Genomic DNA, 10361 nt, shown 5'->3' with positions numbered 1-10361 from the left:
ATACATTTTATTTTTAGATATAAATTATCAATTGATTTTCATCCTCTCATGTTATTAGAAATTGAAGTAACACCACCTTACTCTAAATTAAACTCATTTCATCTACTCTATTAAAAAAAATATAAACTTAATCTATGCCTAAATAATAAACACAAAATTTGATAACATAATTTTCAAATCTAAGAAAAACACCATAAAAATAGTGATTAGTTTTCTCTATGTCATAAATTAATAGTTGAATCAACAATAATGACTGCGAATGAGACAAAAATAAAGCGTCCCTAATGACATAAATAACTGAGTTCAATTAGCAGGAAAAAAGAAAAAGAAAAAAAAAAAAAAACTAATCCAAATGTAAAAGACATTTGTTATTACATAAATCAAACGAATGAAAGCAACACATTCAACCCACTCAAGCTTGGAATACATAAAGCCCATAGGAGTTTGAAATGGAAAATATATAGATTTAAAACTTGGAAATGGAACTTAAAAAATCTCTCTTTGAGGCAGGCGGGAACGAGGTCAAGGGAGTTAGGAGGGGACAAGAATGGAGAATATAATCTCGGTCTCTAGTCCTATTTATGTAAGAGGGAAAATATTCTCCTCACTCCTTCCCTCATTCCCTGTTTAAAGATTACTATGGAGAAATACATTTTGAACACTCAACTGATGTGTGAACCATGTTTTAGAAGTAGCAAGAGTGAGTAAGCAACGAAGTGTAGTAAACTTTGTTGTATTAGAAAATGTCTATTTGTAATCAATATCTTCAATCTGAGTATACCCCTTTACTACCGGATAAACTTTATAATGTTCAACAGAACCATCAGAGTTGTATTTAATCTTGTACACCCAACGATAGCCAATAGGTTTATGGCCAGGTGGTAGAGGAACGAGAGACCAAGTATGATTACGTTCCAAAGTTGCAATTTCAGCATTCATAGCCTGCTACCATAATGGGTCGCCAACTACGTCATCATAAGTTTTAACATATGTCAGGCTGTAATAAGAGATAGAAAAGCACGTTGAGTAGGAGAAAAACTAGAGAAAGAAAGGTAATGATGAAGGGGATGCCTGGTGCCCGTGTTGGGACTTGAGCTAGAGGTTAAATAATTTGCTGCATAAGACATCTCATAATCATTTTGCAAGCTGGAGGTTGTTTGGTACGAGTAGAACGTCAGAGTGGAACTGGTGTATCAGGAGGGATAGGATTATAATTAGTGGGTGAATCTGGAGAAGGAATAGAAAGTGGAGGAGATGACGAAATAGAAGGTGGGATATGATTAGAATAGATGTTTGCGTAGGATGAATCATGAAGTGGTAAAACGAGAGTCGAAGGAACTAATGTCAAAGTTGGGATATGATTAGAATATTTTACACTTTAATCAACACTCTGGGTCGATGCTCCTCTGTGGTAGTAGAGCTCCCGAGCATCTCCTCACCTTGACCAGTACTCTAGAAAAAATCATCGCTTCCTTCTTCTACTAAGTTTCCATCTCCCCACCTTGACTAGTACACTAGAAAAAATCATCGCTTCCTTCTTCTACTAAGTTTCCATCTCTCCACCTTGACCAGTATACTAGAAAAAATCATCACTTCCTTCTTCTACTAAGTTTCCATCTCCCCCACCTTGACTAGTACACTAGAAAAGGAGAAAGGTGTAAGTATATAAATATACTTAGTAACCACAACCTACTTGTAGGCCCTTACACTAGAAAAGGAGAAAGGTGTAAGTATACAAATATACATAGTAACCAACCTACTTGTAGGCCCTTACACTAGAAATGAAGAATGGTGTAAGTATACAAATATACTTAGTAACCAACCTACTTGTAGGCCCTTGCACTAGAAAGGAAGAAAGGTGTAAGTATACAAATATACTTAGTAACCAACCTACTTGTAGGCCCTTGCACTAGAAAGGAAGAAAGGTGTAAGTATACAAATATACTTAGTAACCAACCTACTTGTAGGCCCTTGCACTAGAAAGGAAGAAAGGTGTAAGTATACAAATATACTTAGTAACCAACCTACTTGTAGGCCCTTGCACTAGAAAGGAAGAAAGGTGTAAGTATACAAATATACTTAGTAACCAACCTACTTGTAGGCCCTTGCACTAGAAAGGAAGAAAGGTGTAAGTATACAAATATACTTAGTAACCAACCTACTTGTAGGCCCTTGCACTAGAAAGGAAGAAAGGTGTAAGTATACAAATATACTTAGTAACCAACCTACTTGTAGGCCCTTGCACTAGAAAGGAAGAAAGGTGTAAGTATACAAATATACTTAGTAACCAACCTACTTGTAGGCCCTTGCACTAGAAAGGAAGAAAGGTGTAAGTATACAAATATACTTAGTAACCAACCTACTTGTAGGCCCTTGCACTAGAAAGGAAGAAAGGTGTAAGTATACAAATATACTTAGTAACCAACCTACTTGTAGGCCCTCATTGCTTCCTTCTTCTACTAAGTTTCTACGACTTTCCTTTAGTCCATAGGACGTTGCGCTACCCTTTATTGTGCTCTAAGCTACTTTGTATGTCCCGAAGTTCTAATTGATTCCTCATTAATCATCTACCTTTGTTGTCCCTGGTGCCTCTTCAAGATTCGTTCATAAAACAAAAAAGTCTTTTTGGCAGAGTGGTTAAGGCGTGTGCCTGCTAAGTACATTGGGTTTCCTCGCGAGAGTTTGAATATCTTAGGCGACGAAAAGTTTATTTTTTTGGACTAACCAAAGGCCACCACTAAAACATGTTGTCAATTTTGGCTCATTACCTCACGATCTCATAGAGGTATTCACACTCTTAAGTACATGGGGTTTCCCCGCGAGAGTTTGAATCTCATAGGCGACGAAAAGTTTATTCTTTTGTACTAACTAAAGGCCACCGCTAAAACATATTGTCCACTTTGGCTCGTTACTTCACGATCTCATAGAGGTATTCACACCCTTATATATGGAATGTTTTGTTCTTTGGCCACCGCTAAAACATGTTGTCCACTTTGGCTCATTACCTCACAATCTCATAGATGTATTCACACCCTTATATATGGAGTGTTTTGTTCCCCTCTCAAACCGATATTGGATCTGGGATGGAAGCAATGAAAAGTTATATTTTTTACACTTTAAAAGACATACAACACCTGTGTCAGGAATTTCAAAGTTATTTACAAACTCGAAAAAGGGCTTGGAATACAAAAGAATTCAAAATCAACCAAAAAAATTATACAACTAATTGATGTCTGAGGTCAATACAACTAACATACACTTCGAGTCCCTTTGTGATAGTAGAGCTCCCGAGCATCTCCCCACCTTGACAAGTACTTGAACTAAAAAAGGAGAAAGGTATAAGTATAAAAATATACTTAGTAACCAACCTACTTGTAGGCCCGCATCGCTTCCTTCTTCTACCAGGTTTCCACGACTTTTCTTTGGTCTACAGGAAGTTTGGGTTTACCCTTTACTGCACTCTAAGCTACCGTGTAGGTCCCGAAGTTCTAACTGATTCCTCATTAATCATCTACCTTTGTTGTCCCTAGTATCTCTTCAAGATTCAATCCTAAAAAAAAAAAAGGTTCTTTGAATGAGTGGTTAAGGTGTGTGCCTACTAAGTACATGGGGTTTCCTCGCGAGAGTTTGAATCTCCTGGGCGACGAAAAGTTTATTTTTTTGTACGAGCAAAGCGACTCGTTTATAAGGAATACTTTTTTATAAGATATTGTCCACTTTGGTCCATTACCTCGCGATCTCATAGAGGTATTCACACCCTTCTTATAAGGAATGCTTCCTTCCCCTCTCAAACCGATTGGATCTCGAAAAATCAAACTGCGATAAAAAGATAAATTTAAACGACGTACAACACCTGTGTCAGAAATTTCAAGATATTTACAAATGAAAAAAAAATTATACAACTAATTGATGTCCCAGATCGAATACAACTAACATACACTCCGGGTCGACACCCCTCTGTGATAGTAGAGCTCCAGAGCATCTCTCCACCTTGACCAACTAGAAAAGGAGAAAGGTGTAAGTATAAAAATATACTTAGTAACCAACCTACTCATAGGCCATCGTTGCTTTCTTCTTCTACTAGGTTTCCACGACTTTCCTTTTGTCTATAGAAAGTTCGGGCCTACTCTTTACTACGCTCTAAGCTACCGTGTAGGTCCCGAAGTTCTAATTGATTCCTCATTAATCATCTAGCCTTGTTGTCCTTAGTGCCTCTTTGAGATTCGTTCCTAAAACAAAAAAGTCGCTTTTGCCATGTCCAAATAATATGAAATTAAGAAAACCTAAAATAATACAAATGTCCAAATAATAATATCAATGCGTTCTAATATATCATCATAAAATCCGCATCAAAATATCCTTCCAATTTAAACTCAACATTTCTAGGATACTATCATCCTAAATTAATAGTCGACCAAAATATTTAAATATTCTTTTTACTGCATGTAAATGGGATTCCTTAGGACAAGATTGAAACCTAGCACAAAGACATACATTAAACATAATATCTGGTCTACTAGCGGTCAAGTAAACTAAAGATCCAATCATACCTCGATAAGATTTAATATCCACACATTTACCTTTTTCATCCTTGTCAAGTTCAGTGGATGTGCTTATTGGAGTTTTTGCAATCTTACCTCCATTGAACTTGAAGCTTTTGAGTAAATCCTTAGTGTATTTCTCTTAAGATACCATCTTTGAGTTGTTTGATTTGAAGTTCGAGAAAGAAACTATGCTCTCCCATTATACTCATCTCAAACCCATTATGCATCCATTTAGAAAATTATTAAGAAGGATTAGTAGAACCAAATATGATATCATCAAGATATATTTACACTAATAGCATATCATTTTCTTGAATTTTAATAAAAGAGTAGTGTCGAGTTTACCCATTTTAAAATCATTCCGAATAAGAAAATTAATAAGTCTAACATACCAAGCTCTTAGAGCTTGTTTAAGCCATAAAGAACCTTTTTCAACTTAGACATGATGTGGAAAATCAAAATTTTCAAATTCGGGAGATTGTTCTACGTAAACTTACTCCATGATATACCCATTTAAGAATGAACTTCTGACATCTATTTGATACAATATAAAATTTTTGTAAGAAGCAATAACAAGTAACATTCTAATAGTTTCTAATCTAGCAACCGGTGCAAAAGTTTCTTCATAGTCTATACCTCCTCCTGACAATAACCTAAGCTACAAGCCTAACTTTATTTGTAATGATATTCTCATTTTCATCAATTTTATTTCTAAAAACTTCTAATAATGGAAATATTAGAGGGTCGAACCACTAATTCCCAAACTTTGTTCGTTTCAAATTGATTAAGTTCATCTTGCATAGCTAAAATCCAGAACTCATCATTTTAAGCATTCTTAAGTCTTTTTGGTTCAATTTGAGAAACAAAAGCAAGATTATCAAATAAATTAACAAAAGAACGAGTTTTCACTCGTTCGAGATCATCAACAATCAAGTCCTTGGGATGAGATAAGACATATCTCCATTCTTTTGGCATTGATGAAGAAATTTCTTCCTTCTTTTCATTTGAGCTCACCTCTTCTTTACTTGAAATAGTTTTTTTTGCCTTTGTCATCGACAAGTAAATCTCCCGAGTTTCTTTCTAAATCATCACTCTAAATATACTCATTAGAAATATTATTACATTGATCTAACAAATTCTTGTAAAGTATCATTGTTCCTTTCAACCACACTATTTTGTTGAGGAGTCCTTGGACAGTAGAAGTCACGATAAAAACGATTATTTCTCAAAATATTTCAAATGCTAAAGTATCAAATTCTACTCCATGGTCCCTCTTAATTTTAGTAATTAAAAAAAAAAACTATTTTGAACTCTTTTACAAGCTAGCAAAAAGAAAATTTTTCAAAACATCGTTCTTATATTTTATCGTCAGAACCCAAATAAATCTAGAAAAATATCGATCATCACAGGCATAGTAATTCCCTCCATTGGTAACTATTGTAGGAGTGCCCAATAAGTCCATATGTAATAGTTGAAGAGGTCTAGTACAAATCACATTTTTAGATGTGGAAGAGAACTTGGTTTGTCACAAATTTTATCTTTTTCAAATTTAAGTTGAGGATTTAATTTTTTGAGATATTTAAAATCAAGTACATACTAACATGTCCTATTCTTCCATGCCATAGCAAATAGTCATTGTGCAAAGCCGAAAGACATTTATCTTGTAGGACAATAATTTAAATCATTAATTTACACATTGTCATCTCTATATTTTTAATTATGCAATTATTTTTATCAAATATAACTCTAAAACCTTTATCACATTAATGCTCAAGTAAGTCATGATCATTAGTTTAAAATACATTTTCAATAAGAGTACAAGTGTCGTTAGCTACAGTACCCTCACCAATTATTTTACCCTTCTTGTTATCACCAAAGGTTATTAAGCCACCATCCTTCTTGGAAAAATTGACAAACTTGGATTGTTTTCTCGTCATGTGTCAACCACTATCCAAGTACCACTTATTTTTATTGGAGGCTTTCAAACAAACCTCATCATCTTGTTCATCCTCTTTGTCACTATGAACCATGAAGCAAAAATTTGCTACTTTTTCATCACATGCACTTTCATCACAATCATCCCAAGTAGCCCTCATTGCTTTTTCCTTGGATTTCTTAAATGATTTGAGGAGAGAACAATCCATTCTTATACGACCTTGCTTTTTTCATTCATAGCATATTATCTCATCATTTTTCCTCTTTTCACCTTTTGACTCTTTTTGGTTGGTGAAATATGTCTTAAATTGTTTCTTCCTTTTGATGAATTTTTTATACTTAGGTGTGAAGTAGGCAACATCATCTTCATCAGGGGCTTTCTCATCATCGGAGTCAATTTCCAATGTGATGGACTTTAGGGCTATTCTTTTCTTCTTTTTGGATTCCTATATCATGTGCTCATTCATGGTAATCTCACATGTCATGAGAGAACCAACAAGTTTATCCAAATGAAGCTGTGTGAGATCATCTGCTTCCCAACTTTTAGGCAGAGACCTGAGAATTTTCCTTATATTTTTCAGAGTAGAATATATTTTTCCAAGATTTTTCAAAGCATTTAGAATATTAGCAAATCTAGTAAAGATGTCACCTATAGATTCATTTGCATCCAATTTAAATAGTTTATAATTATAAACTAACATACTAATCTTTCTTTCTTTAACTTGATTTGTTCCCTCAAGAGTTTTTCAAGTTTCATACGTCATAGATACTCTACTAAATTCATACTTAGGACATAATAAAGACATTTGTAGCATTAGTATTAAAATAACACTTTTTCACTCCTCAAATTCATTCTTTTTTTTAAGCTCCTCAATATTATTAACAATTTTTATTGGGATGTAAGTTCTTTACTAACATTTAACCATAATTGATAACTGTTAACCAACCAATTGCAAACAAATTTTCATTCCAGCTTTACAGTAAGTATAATTTGTTCCATCAAAATAAGGAGGCCTAGAGGTTGATTGTCCTTCACAAAAACCATTATTAACACGTAGGTTTACCATAAACTCTAACAATACAGTTTACATAAAAATATCTATAAGAGCAACCTGCTCTGATACCAATTGTTTATGGCAACCCCAGAGGGGTGAATAGACTTTTAACAATAAAGTTAAGTGATTAATTTTTTTATTATGATTTAAAAAAAAATACGTAGAAGATGATAATTAATACCATAAAATAGTTCAAGAAATAACAATAAGCAATTATGAAAAACTTATAACATGCAATAAATCACAATAACAATTTTGAGATTAAACATGAAAGAGTTAGAAAATATAACATTGTAGGTTTGTAGTGGTTCGGTCAAACTTGACCTACTCCACTCCCTAAGAGCCTCTTGAGAATTTTAAAAAACTTTTCTCGACTCTTTCCTCGGATCAAAGCCCAACCGCTACACCCCGCTCTTTTTACGAATTCAAGAGCAAACTCAATCCTTTTCACGGCTCAGGATCAAACCGTTACAAGTATCTAAATTTTATAGGAACACACCATAACCATCTAAAAGAGTAGATTTACAATTTGATCACTCACCACTATTTCCTCACAATAGATTAAAAAACTCTTTCAAAAATAAGATGAAGAAAAATAAACTTGGAAGCTTGGAGAGAGAGCAACAATGGAAGCTTTAGAAAAATTGAGATAAAAAAAATTATGAAAGTTGTGTTAAAGTATGGGGGAGATGATGAGTTTAAATAGAGAAGTAGAGGCAAAAATAAGATTTAATATGGATTATTAAAAAGAGAAATGAGAGGTGGAACATTAAAACATTCTTGTATTTATTGTGTTCAAACAAAAATATATGATGTTGTTATAAAACTAGGCTTTTAAAAGTAATTAAAAACTCTCCATTTGTTATTCTTCCAAAGTTCCAAGTGTCCTACTTTAATTGGTCCATGATTCAATTTTGCCCGCCACATAAGCAAGTCAGACATTTTGTTTGGATGGTAACTTCTTCGTTTTGCCTCTGATTTGAGTAATTGAAAAATGCATTTGAATCATTATTTTCAACTTTACAACTGCTAATTGTTAATAAATACTGTAGGTTTGTTATCATCAAAACATTAATTAATTAATTAAATTAGTTAATTAATTTGAGATTAAAGACCAAAAATCTAATATGACTTAAGTCAGTCATATCAAACTCTTTCTTCATGGTACATTTAAACTCCAATAATTTTTCATCATCTACATTAAATAAAAGATCATCAACATAAATGCTTGCAATAAGAATTTTGTCTCCCTTCCTCTTGAGGAAAAGTGTCTGCTCATTGGAACTGCTTTTGAATCCATTCTTAATTAAGTATGATTCTTTTCGACTAAACGTATGTTCTAGGTGCTTGTTTTAACCCATAGAGAGCCTTTTGGAGTTTGTACACCATCCCCTCACTTCCCATTTGGAATTAGCATTTTGGCTGTTCAACAAAAATATCTTCTTTTAACTCGTCAAAAAGTTGATTTGACATCTAACCGATAGAGTTTCCAACCTTTTTAGGCTGCAAAAGCAATTATCATTCTAACCGTGTCTATTCTGGCCGCAGGTGCATACACTTCCGTATAATCAATTCATTACTCTTGTGTGTAGCCTTTTACCGTAAAATATCTTCTTGTCTCTTTTTTTTTTTTTTCAGTGGATTTGATTTCTTCCTTCATAGCCAATCTCCATTTTGGACAGGATCTGAAATCATTAAGAATTCCTTTTCTTCATCCTCTTCAGATAAGCCTTCACCGAAATTATAATATGCATACCATACAGGTGGATGTCGATTTCTCCCATCCCTTATTGACAAATTTTGTGCAAGAGCTACTAGAAAAGTGTTATCAGCAACTAGTTCAACGGTTTCAGCAACTAGTTCAGTTCTTTCCTCCGTGATTTCTCCTCTTCATTTTCAGCAACTGGTTCAATTGTTTCAGCAATCGATTTTGTCATTTCCTCTGTGATTTTTCCTTCTTCAGCTGTGTTCTCATCAATTTCAATATTTTTCTCAATCTAATTTTGACCAAAGAATGACTAAGCCTGAAACATAAATAATTTGAGTTTGATGATATTATTGAATATTGAACTTGGCTTTTATAGCCTTACCATTCACGGAGAGAAATAGAGAGTAGATAAACTAAATAGCTAAAAATACTCTATCTATGAGGAAAGAAATGATGTTTATTTAACAGTATTCAATCAAATTATTCTAACACCTAAATCTAACATCCACCTCGGTGTAAATAAACACGCTTTACAAGGAAAACACACAGTTAAACACCTAGGGTTAAGACATAATGTATAATACATATATACAAGTAAAAAAACTCAATGGGGAGACAAAATCCATTGATCACCCAGAACATAGATCATAATAGTCCATCCTCTTTTCTAACACAACAGAAAGCATATAAAACAATATTAAAAAAAAAACATATCATCGTAGAGACAGTTTTGTAATTTCTTACATCGTGCATAACATACTATTTCAAGATATTTACAAACGAAAAAAATTATACAACTAATTGATGTCCTAGGTCGAATACAACTAACATACACTCCAGGTCGACACCCATCTGTGATAGTAGAGCTCCAGAGCATCTCTCCACCTTGACCAACTAGAAAAGGAGAAAGGTGTAAGTATAAAAATATACTTAGTAACCAACCTACTTGTAGGCCCTCGTTGCTTCCTTCTTCTACTAGGTTTCCACGACTTTCCTTTGGTCTATAGAAAGTTCAGGCCTACCCTTTACTATGCTCTAAGCTACCATGTAGGTCCGGAGTTCTAATTGATTCCTCATTAATCATCTACCCTTGTTATCCCGAGTGCCTCTTCGAGATTC

This window comes from Cucurbita moschata, unplaced genomic scaffold (genome assembly GCF_002738365.1).
Source record: "Cucurbita moschata cultivar Rifu unplaced genomic scaffold, Cmos_1.0 Cmo_Scf00176, whole genome shotgun sequence".
Lineage (NCBI taxonomy): Eukaryota > Viridiplantae > Streptophyta > Magnoliopsida > Cucurbitales > Cucurbitaceae > Cucurbita > Cucurbita moschata.
The sequence above is the reverse complement of the archived record's forward strand: the minus strand, read 5'-3'. Positions refer to the sequence as shown.